The following is a 19668-nucleotide window of genomic DNA, read 5'->3' on the forward strand; positions in this document are numbered from 1 at the left end:
TTTCTGACAAAAAACACAGGGATTGGCGAGTAATTCACCGATTCCTGTGTCTTCGGACTGTCGGATTTTTTTCGTCAGTCAGAGGAACAGCCCTGACATTGAATAGGCAAATGCAAATTTGTGTGCAATCTGTGTGTAGCCCAGGAATAACTTGGCCGATTAAATAAAAACAAACTCATTGGGACCGAAGCTGATGTCACATGACATTTAAATGCCTGGGCATGATTGCTTTTTCCATTAAACTCCCAGAAAATGGCCAGTTACCACCCACAAACACAACTCAGTGATACAGCAATATGCAGATTCAGTGTTCCTCTCCAAAACGTGATATGCATGAGTATGTAGAAGTAAAAAAGGACCATAGTGTGGTATTTATCAAAATACACCTTAGAGAACATTCTGTAATAAATATTGTGTAATAAATTTTGTGCCAATAATTTGTACCTCGCTCACCAAGACTTGTGAGTGGAAGCGCATAAAGGTATCCTTATTTATTTAAAGTGATGAAAGAAGTTACTGGATTCAGAAAGAAGTTACTGGAATCAGTATAAGTACACTATCATAGTAGTTTCTTTTTAGTTGAATGGTGACTTGAAAAACAGTGATGTTAACCAACAATTTTTATAATTGTGATAATCAAAAAAGAGAGAAAACTACAGGGATAGCCAATGTGAAGTATTCTCTAGACTCTGGCAACTATGTGAGAAAAAGTGAAAGGGCGGTCAAACGCTTCTACTGGAATTTGGGGAACACTCTTTGTAAATTAGCAAATCTCACTTATGTGAAATTGAAGTGATTTAAGACATATGGGTTTCTTTAGGAATCGTGAACATTTTCCAAAGCTGTGCCTACCCTTACTCATGCTTAAATGTGGATGTTCTCTATCAAGCTTTCTTTCAGGTCTCTTACAGTTACGGTGTGTACACACGGTGAGATTCCCTTGCTATTCGACTTAAGATGTGAGTGCTATGCAATCTTTGTTTTCTCTGTACTTGTACATACAATTCATACAATCTCCTTTAGATTTGCACTATATAGTCATTGCTGCCCTGTCTATCTGGGTTTCGATTTGTTCTGTCATAGGAGTGCGCATCGGGATCGCAAGGTAAAAAACCTGCGCGATCTGCATACAATCTGCATGCGATTTTGACTATATAGTAAAAATTTAATGCTGGATTGTACCATGTGTACACAGCATCAATCCATATAGCCAATCCAGATAAACATATTTAAAAATCCCACAATTTTTAATAAGCAAATAAAACAAGATTTTCCACTAGCACCCACAGCTGATAACATAGGAAAAAAACAGTTCAATACCAATAAAAATGAAAATAAAAAAGCATAAAAGTCCCTAAAAACAATGTAGATGATACAGTCGTGATGAGAAAGATACATGCTGTGAACACTCCAAAGATGTCGGCCTATTTCAAGACATCACCATTCACCTAAAAAGAAACTGCTTCGGGTTTGTACCTATACCAAATCCAGTAATTTGAGTATACCCCTGACTTCATTCATCACTTTGTGTCTATAAAGAGGTACGAATTATCAGCACATCATTTACTGCAAAATATGTATTACACAATATTCTGTAAAGTGTATTCATTTTAGAGAAACAGCACACATTGGTCCATTTTCTCTTTCTTCTTACTCATGCATATCACGTTTTAGAGAGGAACACGGAATCTGCATATTTCTGTATCATCGAGTAGAGTGAAAGAAACCCCTAGACATATGGCTCAATACTTCACTCTGCGAGTTGAGAATGAGTTGCACTTTAGCGTTTAAGAATCAATCTTCCAAAAACGGTATCACATCTAAATAAACTATAATGGGTCACGTCTATTGTGCTTTGTCTGCCAAAAAAAGATACCTTTATGTGTTTCTCCCACATATATTCTGCAGTGTGTTAGGTACAAATAGAAGTCAAAATTTCCAGGCTACACTATTGTATAAATGGCATATATAGGTGTTCAAAGAAAACAATTCTACATATTGGGAGGGATTCAGGTTGGCTCGCAAAGCACATTTCGTTTGATAATGGTCAAAACCATGTGCACTGCAGGGGGACCAAATGTATTGTACAGAGAGAGTTAGATTTGGGTGAATTATTTTGTTTTTGTGCAGGGTAAATACTGGCTGCTTTAATTTCACAGTGCAATATAGATATCAGTTTGAAGTACACACCCCACCCAATCTAACTCTCTCTGCACATGTTACATCAGCCTCACCTGCAGTGCACATGGTTTTGTCCATTAGAAAACCAAATGTGCTTTGCAAACCAACCTGAATCACCCCCATTGTGTTTTTCTTCTCTTTCATCTAGGGGCCCATTTATCAAACCATATTTGCGGCTAAATCCCCGAAAACACCCGTTTTCGGTGTTTAGCCGCAAATATTAAGTATCACCTAATTGTATCAAAGGGGGACCGCAGCAGGAATCTCCGATCCCTGCTGCGATCCTCCCTGCACCGCCACCGGCCGCATCCCACATAGGTTTCTATGGGGGATGCGAAACTACCCGATGTATTAACATCGGGCAGCCCGCCTTCGCATCCCTGGGCTATCGCCATTCTGGGATGGCGATAGCCCATTGTAGCCTATGGCTGCGGGATCGCACTGCCGAGCGGGACAGTGCGGTCAGAGGGGTCGGCGCATTACCGCGCATGCACAGACCCCCCGGCTTCCGGGTCAGGGCTTCGCAGGGACGCTCTAGGTTGATAAATGCGCCCCTAAAACTTACGTATACAGTATCTAGTTGGGAGAAACACTCAATTTGACAAATTCACCTTGATCAATACACCGTTTTGGATGCCCATGAGTTATTGCCCACATTGAAAAATTAATTCAATCTCTTTCTTCAGAACTGGAACTAAGGGATGTTATGTTTTTCCTTTGTATTTGATTTTAGATGTGATAATGTACTATAGTTGATCACATTTGAGACACATTTGAGACACATTTGAACCTCTCGTCTCCACTTTCTTTCCTTTTGTACACTATTTTTTGTGTGTTTCTAGTGGTTACATTTATAGGGCAGTATTCAATGAGAAAAATTCTCAGTGTTTTATGGAGAATTTGTGCTTTGTTCGCCTTGTACGGAGCATTTTGCTTTCCAAAAGCGAGCAACCCTATTTAATGTGAAATATTCTCCGTCTTTCTAAGTGATTTTCTCCGTCTCTCTCCGTGTAGAAATTCTCCATCTTTTGATGGAGATCTGGAATGTGAACTTTTAAACTAAAAGGTTTTTTTTTTAATTTTGGTGTCAAAAAATCAGGGTTTTTTTTCTGTGAAGGGGCATGTTATTTTTATTCATGTGCTTATAGCACAGGAATATATATTTAATTTAAAAAAAAAATATTTTTTTTTTATTTTTATTTTTTTTACACAGTGCAGCCAGCAGGGGGCTGGAGCGCTCGAGCCGCTCATTAGATATTCATATATTCACTGCACCCGATCGTTAATATGCACGATCGGGTGCAGTGAATACTGGGTCCCCCGCTGGCTATAGGGGGGGGGCAGCCTGTGCTGCCTGGGTCCAGGGGAGCCCACCTCCCCTCCACATTCCTCTGGAGCAGCCAGGGAGACTTTAATCTCTCTGGCTGCTTCCGTCCCCCGGCTCCCTGAAAGCTCCCTGCCGCGGACGCTCGTCCGCTGCAGGGGTTAAGACTCGCCGCGAGTGGCGCCGAGTCTTAAATACATTGAATAGTGGGAGCAGGAGGCTCCGGAACAGGGAGAATCTCCGCTAAAACACGGAGAGTGCATGGAGAGCGAAATAAAACGCTCTCCATGCACGGAGAACTTTCTCATTGAATACTGCCCATAGTGGTTAAATCAATCATTTGAGAGAATTAGCTCCCATCTAAATTAGCCAGGAGCTAATTAAATTGTTTTGGACAACCAGTCCAGAGGCTGCAGTTATTGCGGATTTCTGCTTGCACCACCCTGAATTGGGAGATATGCACTTAGCATAGGAGAAGCCATTTAACACTACAGGGTTTCTTTACTAAGATGAGAGTTCTATTAAAGATGAATCGGCCCCTATGTGCATTTAATGATTGATATAAATATATACCTCTGTATGGGTCAGTGGAATCATTTCAAAAAAATAGTTTGGTACTTATGTAATATCTGGACTCCCGTTTTTCTTATGAGACCGCGTCCCCTCGCGGGGCTCGCTGCGCTCACCACGCTTCGGGCACGGTGGCTCGCTGCGCTCGCCACACTATATAAAATCAACTCCATGCGTAGTTGGATAGTAGGGGTATGAAAAAATGGGGTGCATTTAACATGGGAGTCCAGATAATACATAAGTACCAATAGTTTTTTCTCTTTGTATACAGTAAAATAGTGTGAAGATGTTTTATATGTCATACTGTTATTTAGGTTCAAAACTGAGCCTACTGCTATCATGGCTGATTTTAATCAAGGCTTTAAGAATCCTAGTTGGGTGTGGCTCACAAGAAGATGTTACCCTCTGAGATGTTAGTACAGTACATCTTACTAAAATGTAATGGTGTACTGCGCATATATACTGGTGTAGGAACTTGCAGAGAATTGACATCTCTTGACGTTGAGCTGTAAACTTACATATTTTGTTCAAACTATTGCTAGACATTCAGATTAGCAGTGCATTACGGTTAGCATCCATAGCAAAAGTCTTTCCCTTTTATATGCATATACAGTATGGTACAGTATTAATATTGCCACACAGCTGGTATTATGGGTAAACCCGAGCTGCAGATTTCTTTTCTGCTATTTAGGTATATTATTTCTCAGCATCCATTATTATTACATGGTGGTGAATTTAGTCACATCAGACAGCATGTCTCCTATACTGACTCAATGTGCCTAATATTACAGACTATATGAAATAGCTTATACTGTACATTAGAAATGATTGACCGTAATGGCACTGTTAACAGTAAGACTTACATTCAGATAAAAGGAACTCTGGAAGGTACAGTACACATCATTGCAAAAGCTTTTTATATTTCCCAGGTGATTACTGTGCATCTAAAATTGCAAGCTCAGAATATACACAATTCTTCATACCTGGGTAGCACCAGAAATCAAGTTTGTGAAGATTCTTAACTGTCACTGAAAATCCATTTGTACTGGACCTGCCACAACGCATACCAATTAGGAAACAAACCGCTATAGAATAATTAGTTTAAGGAACACTAACTCAATTTTTTATTGGGAAATGTGGGTATAATCATTTTATTTTTGCAGTAATATTTCCAGTATAGTACTAGCAGTGCCTACCATTAAGCTGATTGCTGTTGTATTTTGTTACTGTCAACTAACACCTTTATTTTTTCTCAAACACAATGAGGGAAGTATACTAAGATGGGAGTTGTATTTCACATGGGATGTTGCTATGGGCAACCAATCAGGTACTATCTATAATCTTCTTGAAGCTGCAAAATAAACAAGACGTAGCTTCTGATTGGTTGCCCATAGCAAAATCCCATGTGAAATAGAACTCCCATTTTAATAAATTTCCCCCAATAGGGTAAGTTTACCATCTTCTATAGAAGATGGGATTTGCCCATATCAACCAATCAGGTTCTAACTATTATCTTCTAGAAGGTTGTAAATAAATATGAAGTAGAATCTGATTGGTTGCTATGGGCAATATTCCATCTTCAAAAGAACTCCCCAATGCGTTCATCTAATTGCATGAAAATCTCCTAATTAGCCTACTTCTATTGTTGACATTCTGAAAATGTTGACATTTCACCTGTCAATTTTCTGAAATTGTCGACATAATAAATGTTGATCATGTGGTATCGACATTATGAATGTCAACACTGTCACTGTCGATCTTTTGACTATGTCACATCCATTGAAATGTACTGGTGAAAAGTAAGCATTAAATATTTCCGAGTGATTATACCTTTAACCAGTGGCGTAACTACCTATTTTACGCCCCCCCCCCCCACCGCAAATTTTTGGGCGCCCCCACTCCCCCTCTCCTCGGCGCCCCCCGCTGCTGTCTCTGCTGGTACCTGCCTGCCGTGCCCGGTGCCATCACAGTCCCGTCTCTCCCAGCGCTGGCTAGTGGCTCCTGCTGCTATAATGAAAAGACTCTTAGAAAATGGCTGCCCCCATACAGCAGACAGAAAACTGTTTGCAGTATGGGGGCAGCCATTTTCTATGTGTCCGTTTTCATTATAGCAGCAGGAGCCACTAGCCAGCGCTGGGAGAGACGGGACCGAGACGGCACCGGGCACGGCAGGCAGGTACCGGCAGAGACAGCAGCAGGTAACTATAGCCCCGCAGACCCCCGGCGCCCAAACTTTCTCTGCACCTACCCGCCACCGCGGGGGCTGCGGAGCTATAGTTACGCCACTGCCTTTAACGTTGAAGTCCTAATAAATAGATAAAACATGCAGTTAACAATAATACAAACTATCTAGACATTGTGCTTATGTAGTCCCCAGTTCAAATGTTGCTGTGGTGACCGTCATTTGGAATATTGAATTAAAAATGCAAAGCCCTTTGCAAAAACAAATATAGCTCAGCTAGCAGGAGAAATATTCATGTATGCATATTTCACACAAAATGTAGATATATGCTATGCATGCTTCATTAATAACACTGTCATTTTTTTTCTTTTTAATGGCAGTTTTCCCTCTTGTAAAACACTTATCTAGCAAAGTCCAGCGAAGCCAGTCATACATTCCATTTTGCTAAAAATACAGTATATTTAGACTAATGGCAAAGAACAGTCCATATACTGTTTCCACAGTCACACAGGCACCTAAAATAATGTCCCTTACAGTAAATAGTTTCTTACACCGTTTATGACAAAAGTCCAATGCCGGTATAAAATTAACTATGGTAATTTATTGCAGCTAATCAACGCGGCACTTATTAGGGATTATGCTTTGAATGCCTCACCTGCAATAAGCAGCCGCTATAACAAATGGGATCGGGAACTTAACCCAAATCCCATATGTTATCACATGAATCCTGGTAATTTTTTGGGTGATAAAAATGGTCGATTTGGATAGCACAATAATGACAATCAATCACATTATTTTTATGTGCAAAAAAACGTATAGCACCTAATAATACCGCTTTCAGGCTTATTGCCGTGTTCGCGGGGCCTAAACACGGGTCACGGTGCGGTTTGAAAGCGCCACGCTCAGAAAACCCGTGTTCAACAACACGGCTTTTGAACCCTGGTCTTTACCAGGGTCGGACACGGCTCTAACACGTGTCTATGTGCGGTCAGAAAGGCCCCGACCCTATTAGTGCCGCTATTGGTGGATTTCTGTGAGGTCAGCAGTCTGACCCCGGAAATCATCAAGCAGCACGCTGGAGCTGCGGACCACGGGACACAGGCACCATCCACACCACACCATCCGCTCTTTGTTCATCTCTGCCCAGAACTGTGCACTTTTCCTCAGCATGAAATAAGTGTACAGCATGTTGCACAGTGTGACACTCTGCTGCATGCTAACACCTGAATCACACAGAATCAAAGCACAAACATCCATGAGGTCAGAGAAGTCTGCCATGCTGCTGCTGCTTCTGCTGCTGCAATGCTGTGAACAATCTCCGCCCCTCACTTTTATTTCCTTTGTGACATCATTATTGTGAGCCAGAAAAAAAGTAAATTTTTAATGACACACATAGGTTTTAAAGCACGGACCCGGGTTCAGTGTGTAAGCACCAATCCTAGGAAAACCCGGGTTAAAGTGCAGTGTGAAAGGGGTATGACACGGCTCTCCGCAAGGACAAACCCGTGTTTAAAATGCAGGGTCGGACACGGGTTTGCGGTCTGAAAGTAGTATAAGACACCAGGCCAAGTGTTACCAGCTAAAATCAAAACACATCCAGAGAACAAAGCAAACATGCAGAACCATTCAATTATTAAATAGACAGAAGAAAAATAAGTTGTGGCAAACACAATAAATACATTTGAATTAAGGTTGGACAAGCATTTATTGTATAAAAACATCCCAGGGTACAACCAATAAACATTTATCCCAAAGTGGAATCGAATTTAAAAAAATCAAAAGGAAATTTAACAACTGGAAAACAGACTCTAAGGGGTCCTGTAAAAGGTTGAACTTGATTGAAGTAAGTCATTTTTCAACAAAACTACTATGTTACTATGGTATCTATTTAAAACCACTGGTATAATATATCTATGAAAACAGAAATCAAACAAATCAAACAATACACAACAGCTAGTTACCTATCTATAAACATTTCTAAAATATTCTCTGTATCCTTGAATTCCAAAAGAAGCTGCTACTGTATGTCTAGTGGTCAGTGGTAGTGGTTCAGAGTCTATAACCAGCATCCTCTGTGGTATAACAACCCTGCTGTCATTGGATTTAAACAATGCTTTCCGACTTTTGAAAAAGCATATCAGGAGGATTGTGAAAGCGACACCAAGAAGCGTGGACATGTGCTGCTACATGTGATAGGCGTGTCATAAAATGACTTACATCCAAATGTAGATGACCCTCAAAGCAGTTACTAAAAGCTATTATACTCGTGGATGAAAAAACACTAATACCGTATGTGTCAAGGCTTTGTGTGTTGAATTGTAAGCTCCGCTGGGGCAGGGACTGATGTGAATGTTCAACTATACTCTGTAAAGTGCTGCAGAATATGTATGCGCTATTTAATAAAGTGTTAATAAATAAATACATTTATTGCAGGGGTAGCTGGCAGGGCTGTCGACAAGGGGGTTCTGTGGGTACAGCTGTCCTGGGCCCCACCCTCTGGAAAGGCCCAGGCAGCTCATTGTGCTCACAGCAACCCTCTGCTGTATGCTGCCTGCACTGCACTCGGTCCTCACTCAGCAGGTCCCGAAGCACATGCTTCTTCAATGCAGGATGCCGGCGGACAATTAAAATGCTGCAAAGGCTTTTGAGCCAATTACAACTTGTGTACCATTACCCAATCAGAGCGGCTGCTGGTACACAAGCTCTGATTGGCTTACCAGCCGGTGCTGCATTTTAATTGGCCGCCGGCATATCCTGCATTGAAGAAGCATGTGCTTCGGGACCTGCTGAGTCTGGCGGTAAGTTAAGGGAGGGGAGATGAGGGATGGGGGGGGGGTGCTAGCGCACTGACAGATATCGGGGTGGGCCCGGACTGGAAATCAGTCCTGGGTCCCAAAATTCCTAGTGGCAACCCTGGTAGCTGGACTTTGTAACCCGGAAACTACTTTTGTACACTTACTTAACCACCCATGATCTACCGCATCTCCCCTACATTATGCCACACAGAATGAGCCAAAATTCACATTATGCCACATGAAATTAGCCAAAATCCACATTATGCCACATAAAATGAGCCAAAATTCACATTATGCCACATGGAATGAGCCAAAATTCACATTATGCCACATGGTATAAGGCATAAATCACATAATGCCATACAGAATGAGGCAAAAATCACATTATGACACACAAAATGAGCCCCCCCCCCCCCCCCCCCCCCCCCCCCCCAAAATTACATTATGCCACACGGAATGAGCCAAAAATGCCACACAATATGAGCCTAAATTCACATTATGCCACAAGAGATTGATACAAAAATCACATGCCACACGGAATGTGCCAAAAATGCCACACAATATGAGACTAAATTTACATTATGCTACAGGGAATGAGCCAAAAATCACATTATGCGACACGGTAATTAGAGTTTACCACTTTAGGAGTCTCTAGCAATCTACCGGCGGAAGCAGGAATAGACATTCTGGAAAGGTCTGATTTATTGTGTTTTACAGGTGGTTCCATATAATTTGTGACCAGAAATACATGTAGATTATGGATCAAGAAGAAAGTGATAAAGAGTGATACAAGGACCAGCCAATCAGCTCCTGACAGTGCCATGACAGATAAGGGCTGATTGACTGGTCCTTTTTTACTCTTTATCACTCTCCAAAAAAAAATAACTTAAAAGCTGCATAATATGGGTTAGGTGAAAATAGGGAGATTGCTAGGATAGTCGGGGAGACAGGGAGATTGCTGCTATTTCAGGAAGTCATCTGCAAAATGCAGAAGGGTAGTCAACTACTGTACTGCATTGGCCTACAGCCAATCAGGCCTGCTGATCCCTGATTGGCTGTAGGTGTCTCCATGGAGATGCTTCTAGTCAGGGCTGAGCGGGTTCCTCAGCACGGAGGTTAGCGGAATTCTCCACTCAGTGCGGGGTGAGGGACCTGGCCCATTCCGCTATCAGTGCAGGATGAGCTGCGCCATAGGAGAAGCTTCGTGAGAGTGAGGAAGGGTAATGTATGTGTGTTTGAACTCATTGGTGTAAAATTTATGTAATAAAGTTGTAATATTCTAGGTGTGTGTCTGTGTTAATTTAACATACTTTTTACAGGGGAATTACATGTCAGTCAGGGCTCGACAAAACCCAGGTGCCAGGTCACCACGGCGACCAGATTCTGCTTCCTGGCGACCAGATTTGCCAGGAAGCTGATCTCCCCGAAAAGGATTTTTTTGGCACATGTGCCAAACATATGAATTTTTTTCTATCAAGTTCTCGATCAGCGATCATTGCATTAAAAGATTCGATGGCGGAAGCCCAGCCATCATTTCATGGTTGGCTTCCGATGTCCATCCCAGCAACAAACAAGTGTGATCCTGTCTGCCTCCACATAACCGAGCATCATTTACTTAATGTAATAATTTTTGCTAAATTTCTCATTGAGAAACTTAGGCCTAGGGGTTTTATAGCTTGTATCCCCAGTGACAGCAATTATACAGCAATGTAGGGTGTCATGGGAGGAACATTTATAGATGTACTAGTTTGAGGTAAGAAAAATTGTATTATTGAAACTAAAAGCATTTGGAAAACAAATACAATTTTTGGCTATGTAAAGTAGAACAAACCCCTTCAATGGAAACCAGCTTCAATGGATTGCAGCCTATGCCGTTCATAGAAGCCTCTACTTTGCAAATGCAGTCTCAGCACCTGCTAGATCCATTGCACAGGTGCCAGGGCCTGGCTGTCTCCTCACCTCTCCTGATGGGACCTGGCTGTCTACTTACCTGTCCTCTCCTTGTGCAGCGGTAGGGGCAACCCCCTCCTACAAGGAGGTAGGAGCCGCCGCTAGTTTCAATATGTTCAGTTTCTTTTTTAATGTCTATATGAGACCAGTCACACAGATCTGATCTCTAGAAAAAGCTGTACGTAAATATCTATATTAGCTTCAAGGAATAAAGGCCCATACACACTGGGTGACTTTGAGCTGAAAGTCGCTCAAAACAGCAGGTTTGAGCAGCTTTCAGCTCAAAGCCGCCCAGTGTGTATGGCCCGGCGATGAGCGCTGCTGCGCGCTCCCGCAACATCGCTGGGAAAGCCATTCATCTGCTGGTTATACCAGCAGATGAGTAGCTTTCAGGACAGCTTTGCATAGCGCTCCGCTATGCAACGCCATGCTCCCCCCCTCCAGCGGCGCCGGGCAGAGGGAAAGCTGCTTAGTGTGTATGCACTGAGCGGCTTTCCCCGCAGCGATGACAGCGGTCATCGCTGTCCAAACACGCTGGGCATAGTCGCCCAGTGTGTATGGACCTTAAGTTGGTCAGTGTAATATGGACCTAAAAGGATTTAGGGCCTTATTCTGGTTCGGTCGGTGAAACGGACGTACGGGGACGTACGCGGACGGTGAGCGAAAGTCCACTCACAAAACATCCGCATACGTACGGTCACAAACACCAACAAAGGGTACACTTGAGCGTACGCCACCGTGCACGGACGGATCTCTGCTTAGACACCGATAACTGGCGTACAACAGAGTGTACGCCACCGTTTACGGGCGTCTCTCGACCGTTTTCCCACCGACATCTTGCATATATCTGAGCGTACGCCACAGTGCACGGACGGGTCTCGCTTTTTTTCAATGGAAAACTCAGCGTGTGTCACCGATCGTGAGGGTGAGCGTACGTCCGTGCACGGTGGCATACCCTTCACATATATGGACCTGCTAATCTAGCCTTTCAACTATAATTAAGACAATTAATTATTCTAATTGGTATTCAATTATTGTTTTCTATTACCTCAATTGTCTACCTTAATGAACACCCTAATAAAACAACATTTTAACCCTCATTACATGTATATTTATTATGTTCTAATGTGGCATTTTAATCACTATCTATGTGTCCCCACATTGCTTTTACTTTTACAAAAAGTTACCATATATACTCGAGTATAAGCCTACTTTTTCAGAACATTTTTTATGCTGAAAAAGCCCCCCTTTGGCTTATACTCGAGTGAGGGTCCCACTTGAGTCAATACGTTTTCTCAGTTTTTGTTGTTGTAAAATTAGGTGCCTCGGCTTATATTCGGGTCGACTTATACTCGAGTATATACGGTATGTTTGTGTTAGAGTGAAAAAGTTGACACACGTCGACTTCTGTAAATTGAGTGTTCTGCTGTTTAAAGTATATAAAAACACTTACTGAATGTGTGTAAATGGTTATAAACTAACTACCTTGGCATATATAAGCAGGTCTTAAAATGATTCCTACCTTAAATTAAACCAACCTTAACATGTAGAGAAGTGTAGAAAGATATGCTTCCAATGTGTTTGAGGGCTGTGTGTGGCTTGCAGGTAGTGAAATAATGGTTGTGACTTAACAGGCTGCAGCATTGTTTATTACATTTAGGTGTATGTGTTTGACTAGTAATCAGCGTTAATTAGCAGACCCAGGCGTCCGCTCTCATACGGTATCTCTAGGGGTGGTCTGGAGGTATCGTTGGCGTCCGCCTGTTTTCTGGCCGAAATGCACGGTGCTTTCGCCGATCGAGCGGTTGTAGCACCGTACATTTTTGGTGCACACCCCCGTGTACGCCCAGTTTTCCTCATTATTTCGGCCGCTCCCCTCAACACGCCCCTATGCCGCCCACAATGACCATACTCTTGCGGACAGGTTTTTTCGCACGGAAAGACCCGTCCGTGAGCGGTGTGAAGTCGGCGCGCCTGCGCATTGCGAAAGCTATGCATGCGCAGAACAAAAAAAAACCCGATCCACCAGTTTACGGTCCCACCGTAGCAAGCAGAATAACCCCCATACTGTGCTTCCTTTCTATGCTCCATGAAAATATATAATTTGATCACTATTATTTAAAAAATGTGCTGAGCTGTGAAGGAATGGACCCATTAGTTCACCAGAGATGTAATTACCAACTATAGATTTAGGAAGCACTAACAATTAGAGAGTAGAATGCTAGATTCCACCAAAATACATCTGCAGTTCACTTTCATCCTCAGTATATTGCCTTAAATATTGCTTTAGATAACAATGAAGTCGCTTCTCTATTATGAGCCCTCATCTTTTATCCAGTTGTCCTGTCCTTCTCGGTAGTTTCTGGAGAAAATTTACAACTGAATTATTCCTAATGGTTAAGAATGGGAAAGTCAGTTCGAATGATCTGTACATCTTACAGAGCTTAAAACAAATACCATAATAATTGTAAATAACTGTGTGGCACCCGTATTTCACCATGTGGATGACTTGTAATCAGCATATACAAAATATCATCATAATAAATAAAAGAAAGGCAAGATACCAGTGCCATTTCCAGTAACACATTCAGATGAAAAGAAACGACTGTAAACTGATTTCTTTCATTTCCAATCAAAGTTAATCTCATTGACTCTTTCCATCTACCCAAGTATTTTGCCTGTCTCAGCTGCCGTTATAAATTCTAGAATGTATACAGTCTGACTGCAAATCATCTGGCATAATGAACAACACTTATCATACTGTTTGCAGGCAGTTCAAACCAACATGACTATGGAATAATTAGAATGTGTTGTGGCTACATTACAAAGGTTGCGTTTGAAGGTCTGTTAGGAATCCACAGGTTACAGGATTTTTGTTCATGCCTCCTTCCTTCTAATAATGTTTGTTGATATTAACGAACCCCAGTCATTTTATTTACTCCCCCATTGAGAGGCATTAATACATTAAGGCATGTCAGAATAAAAAAATAAATAAACCAACAAACAAAACACACACACGCAAACACACACACACACAAGTGCAGGGCTTTAAAAGGGCAGTAATGACCAGGCTTGGATCCTATATCAGTAATCACCAGCTGTATTCACTATTGAGCACACATAAATAACCTCATCATATCGTCTCCTTATAAACTGCATGCTCCATGTATCCTGTGATTCCAAGGAAAACTGATCCTGTGTGACATTTAGTGCTAAAAAGGACTACGGTATGTATATGGGTCACAACAGTATGTATCATACCATTGCCTATTTAGGGATAGATAGGTAGATAGATAGATAGATAGATAGATAGATAGATAGATAGATAGATAGATAGAGATATTTATTAATATTTATTCTGCTGCACTTGGGAACAAAACAAGGGTAATAACAGAAAAGAGGTAAGAGGGCCCTGCTCACAAGCTTACAACCTATAGGAAAATAGGAATGTGGAATATGAGGATAGATTCTGTTTATAGCAAATTGATCCAGACCGCAAAAGGGTCAAGGTACCCACAGACACATCAATTATCAAATGCGTTTTGTACTTTTTAAGCACAAATTGCATCTTATGTACAATTATTGGATGGTGTTTATAGGCTTGTGCGATGCGATAAGCCCGATATTGTATGTCTAAAAAAGTACGTGCTGCACATACTTTTTAGACTACATCTGAAATTTAACATTACAAACATGGGTTCATCACATGCATCCAAGTGCACATCTCATAGCAAGCTGGAAGAAAAATTGTATAGAACCATTGTACAGTCAAAAACGCATAGCACAGTACAATTGTAGCGTCTGTGGGCACCTTTATTGTGCTATGTGATCCATTAATACGGTAATATTGGTGTGGGCTCAGGGTGTTGTGTCGAGAGAGAGAGAGAGAGAGAGAGAGCGAGAGATGCACTGGATAAATATTATGTATTAGAAGTTCTTTATATAGTGTAGCATAGTCCATCGAGCTTTGCATATACAATAAAAAAATAGTAATAATAAACACAGTAATGACAGACAGACACAAAGGATGGGGGGCCTGTTGTTTATATGCATATAGGTAATGATACACAAGGATAGGCAGTATTGACTGTATATTGGTCAATCCAGATTGCGGAGGTTATTGATACACTATATGATCCAGTCACATAGCATTGTTTGTGTTTGGTCAGAGAGCTGTGTCGACAGATAGATAGATAGATAGAGAGAGAGAGAGAGAGAGAGAGAGAGAGCGACTGTAGATAGATAGATAGATAGATAGATAGATAGATAGATAGATAGATAGATAGATAGCTTTCCACAGCCTTGCACTTCTAAATTCTACAACAAAACACTGTTGCTATCATCATGAAAATGTCATCCCTGACTTGAATACACAATTGTGCTCCTCTGTGGAAGAACAGCAACACAGACAGCTGAGTTAGTTGTCAGTGATCCAGGCCCACTGTGTACTTTACGTGTGTGGTTAAGTAAGCTGAAACTATGCTTGTTGTGAATACCAAAGAGTGTCTGGGGTTCATTCCCACATTTACATAAAACAGATATGTAATAGCTTTCCTTTCGGCTGTGTGCACATAACATAACAGTGGGCATATAAAACATAACACCTGTAACACAAATGAATTTGGTCTCATTCACAGTAGGCCCATTCTAGACAAAATTCGACTGGGTTTATTTCTAGCAAAATGGCCAGAGGAGGAGGAGGGACTAAATCACAAAATCAAAGATTAAAAGAAATGCATTCCAATTATTTCCAATTTGGTCTTGGCTGCAGTGAAACATACCTCATTTTCAGCTGCTAAAATAATACATTACCAATTTCTAAAAGCAATTACAGAATAGGGGACCTCTCATCACCAATGGTAGAAGGAAAACATCCCTATAGCAAGAATAGACAAGGGTTCATTCACATAAGCAGAAATAGCACTGGGGCTCATTCACATTAACAGAAATAGCACAGCAGCTCATTGCCATCAGCAGACATAGCACTGGGGCTCATTCATATCAGCAGAAATAGCACTGGGGCTCCTTCACATCAGCAAAAATAGCACTGGGGCTCATTCGCATCAGCAGAAATAGCACTGGGGCTCATTCACATCAGCAGAAATAGCACTGGGGCTCATTCCCATCAGCAGAAATAGCACTGTGGCTCATTCACATCAACAGACATAGCACTGGGGCTCATTCACATCAGCAGACATAGCACTGGGGCTCATTCACATCAGCAGACATAGCACTGGGGCTCATTCACATCAGCAGACATAGCACTGGGGCTTATTCACATCAGCAGAAATAACACTGGGGATCATTCACTTCAGCAGAAATAACACTGGGGCTCATTCACTTCATCAGATATAGAACTGGGGCTCATTAACATCAGCAGATATAGCACTGGGGCTTATTCACATCAACGGAAATTGCACTGGGGGTCATTCACATCAGCAGATACAGTATAGTATAGCATTGGGGCTCATTCACATCAGCAGACATAGCACTTGGGCTCATTCCCTGCAATGGAATAGAAGATGCTCGTTTTGGATAGAAAGGCACTGAATCAGCGGCTCAGTTCCAGCAGGCAAACACATCCACTCACTTATGGCATCAGGGATAGCATGGGGTGATTCCCAACAGTAGGCATAGCCTAGTACCCGGTGGGTCATGCTGCCCATCTGTGGAAGTTAGAGATGAGGCTATGTTCCAGGCGGCAGGAGCAGGACTACAACAGCACAGAGAACCTTCCTATCAGCTGAGTTACTCTGCTGCGTATTCCCAATAACAACAACTCCAGACTCCAAACTTGAGTGGAGTTGAATACCGATACAAGCTGGTGGTGCCAGCCACCCTGCCACCCAGAGCTGGCACAGCACAGCGTGCAGGAGCCCAGTTAACACGACGATTGCAGAACACGCAGATTATACAGGAGGTAAATGGCAACAGATAGCTGAGAATCCTCCTCTTCTCACATCTGAGGCGCAACAGGCGTCACATCCAGAAGGCTTACCTGGCACACACACTACCTCACGCCGCTGCAAGGAGATGAGGAGAGGGGCAACATGCTGCTTGTAGTCCGGGTGTCCGTGCAATCCCTGCCCCGCGCCCGGCTCACAGTGCCCCATCCATGCCGAGGCTCCGGGCTGACACAGGGCTCTCCCGCTCCAGCAGCCGCTGCTTCCCCAGCTGCAGCCCAGGGTGACTGTGGAGGAGCCAGACAATGACACACAGACACAAACACACACACGCACACCCAGCAGCTGAGCAGCAGCAGCACAGTCTGACTGACTGAGTGAGGGGCTGGGTGCTCCTGAGATGAGCCTGGGTGGGTGTGTGACTGTGATTCTACACGAGTGTCATATCTCTGCTGTGTATATGATTATCAGGCATGACCCTGTTCCCAGCTAATAATCTCCCAGCTGCCAGCAGACAGGCATTTCCCCTCTATGCCTGGCTGCTTACTTACCAGCCACATTACAGGGACATGTCTGGCATAAATCATTTCTCCAGCTTGGAAAACACCTCTGGAAAATTGTGCAATCCATACATGTCCTCGGTAGGGAATGGTTCCCATTCCTGAGCCTGATTATCATTATCATCATCATCATCATCATCAATATGATCAACATTGCAATTTCATCATCATCATCAATATCATCATGTGATGTTAACCCTGGGCTTGCCAACATCTCTGTGAGAGTTGTGCAAAATATCCGCTATAAATGTCTGCATCGCTTCTATTTGTTCTATAAATTCAAATAAAAGATTTTATTTCCTATATGAGGTAAACATTACAGGTCATTGGGATGAATTAAAATGTTTGCTGGGCAATTTTCATACCCATTTTGACAAATTCATTTGGATCTCAAATGGTTAATAACAGCATTTTGTCTACAACATGTAACTGTGCTCTTAGGCGAATAGCATCTTGTACAACACGAGTTATAAATTATTTGCAACTGGAATATATTTCTATAATATTAATGTTCAGATAGTTTCCCAAATATATACCTTGATAGCATATATGCAGCAAACAAACTAGACTGTAGATCATTTTCTTGGTGTACAATTAAATAATAATTAAAATAATAACATAAATACATAACACTTAAATATCAATTAGTGAAATAATTTTGATCCTACTTTACTAAGATAATGCTCTTATTTGTGTACTTTAAAACGCTTTGAGGGGTTAAATATGTAATAGAAATTTGTGTTTTACTAGGCAGTGGTCAATAACAGTGCTAAATTCTGTTTGCCTGAAGTACTGTGTAATGCATCTCCAGATATACTTTCTGATGCCTTCTGTACAAATTTAGCTTCATTCATAGTGTAGCAATTTGTACTCTCATGCAGAAAGCCAAAGCAAAATGACTTCTAGTAAATGTCATGATTCAGCCTCTTATGACACTTTAATGAATAGTGGTATATGTCTCGTGATTATTATTTAGGAAAGTCAAGAAAGCAAGTGGGGCATTAATCAAAGTGTTTTTTTCCAATTTCAGATGAATTATGTTCGAAAGATATTACAACTTTTAATAATTATAGTAATGTTCACACCACTATACAGCGTATATCTGATTATGTTTATTAAACCTTTGTTGTATATTGCGTTATTATCATTGTTATAATTAATATTATTATATAGTACTATTTGACTCTCTAACAAAGCTATTTCCCTTTCAGTGCCAACATCTCTGTGAATGATGTACAAAATTTTGGCTAAAAATGCCAGCATCACTCACATTTGTTATATAAATTCAAATAAAAAATGTAGTGTAAAAAAAAGATCTTTCCTATATAAGGTAAACATTACAGGCCACTATGATTAATGAAAATGTTTAATTGGCAATTTTACCGGTTGTCAAGTCTGGGAGTGAGTGACAGCCATCTTTATTTCTCTAGATTACAACCTCTTGGACCCAGAAGGATTCCACATATTGAGAAGGGTGCTTCCGCCATTTGAATTGTTTGGACTTTAGTGTGACTTGTGTCTGCAACAAGGTAGGTCATTGCTGGGCTTTGTGTGGTACCTTCAGCGCTCGTATAACTTTTCACTTTATATATGATCCTTGGCCCCACTTTTAATCACCCCCACTCTGGCAGATTGATACAAATAAAACATGCACTAACCTGTAATACACTGTTCAAAGTATGTATGACAGCCCATCGGTCCTCTGAGCTGTGGGTCTAGGGACCAGCCTGTTTTGCATCATTTTTTGAATGCCAAAAATTGTCTATAATCCTTTAAGTATCGTATGATCAACCATATCCCACTCTCCCCTCGGGGTGGTAACCGTAGGATGCAGGGCCGGATTAACAATGGGCCTGATAGAGCTACAGCTCCAGGCCCACTCTCCAAATAGGGCCATTTTGTAGCTGAGGGCCAGGGTTTCCAACGAGCCCAGCCCCACGTCGCTAGCCCCCCCCCCCCCCCGGGAACCAGAGATACCGCCAGGCAAACCTTGAACGTTTTCCCCATACGATAACATGGGACCCTCTAATTCCAACCTCCACCCGATTCCAATGGCTGCCAGTTCCCCCTCCGGCATCACAGAAGCTCGAGGTTGATCTCAGTCGAGCTCAAATCGCTGGGCCTTCAATCTGATGCCTGGTCCATATGGGTTCATTGGTCCTAGAGATATTGTGGGTAAATCAATTTTTATTCAGTTCTGGAG

The 19668-nt window shown here is 41.9% G+C and overlaps 1 protein-coding gene and 1 long non-coding RNA gene across 7 annotated transcripts in view; one reads left to right on the forward strand and one right to left on the reverse strand.

The window, feature by feature from the left end:
* The window catches only part of LRRC3B (leucine rich repeat containing 3B), a 182147-nt gene extending 164588 nt beyond the window's left edge, over positions 1-17559 (reverse strand). For 2 of the 4 annotated variants that reach the window (XM_083188711.1, XM_083188712.1), the window contains exon 1: positions 17001-17326. The gene's annotated coding sequence lies outside the window, so the exon portion shown is untranslated. Of the gene's footprint in view, positions 1-17000; positions 17417-17456 lie in introns of those variants that run through there. The other 2 variants (XR_014475036.1, XM_083188714.1) reach the window with 2 other exon arrangements.
* Positions 16685-19668, forward strand: part of LOC146080952 (uncharacterized) — a 63968-nt gene continuing 60984 nt past the window's right edge. For all 3 annotated transcript variants that reach the window (XR_014475039.1, XR_014475038.1, XR_014475037.1), the window contains exons 1-2: positions 16685-16922; positions 18896-18994. This is a non-coding gene — a long non-coding RNA (uncharacterized LOC146080952). The remainder of the gene's footprint in view (positions 16923-18895; positions 18995-19668) is intronic.

The sequence above is a fragment of the Crinia signifera genome, chromosome 5, assembly GCF_055691185.1.
Source record: "Crinia signifera chromosome 5, ASM5569118v1, whole genome shotgun sequence".
NCBI classification, from domain to species: domain Eukaryota; kingdom Metazoa; phylum Chordata; class Amphibia; order Anura; family Myobatrachidae; genus Crinia; species Crinia signifera.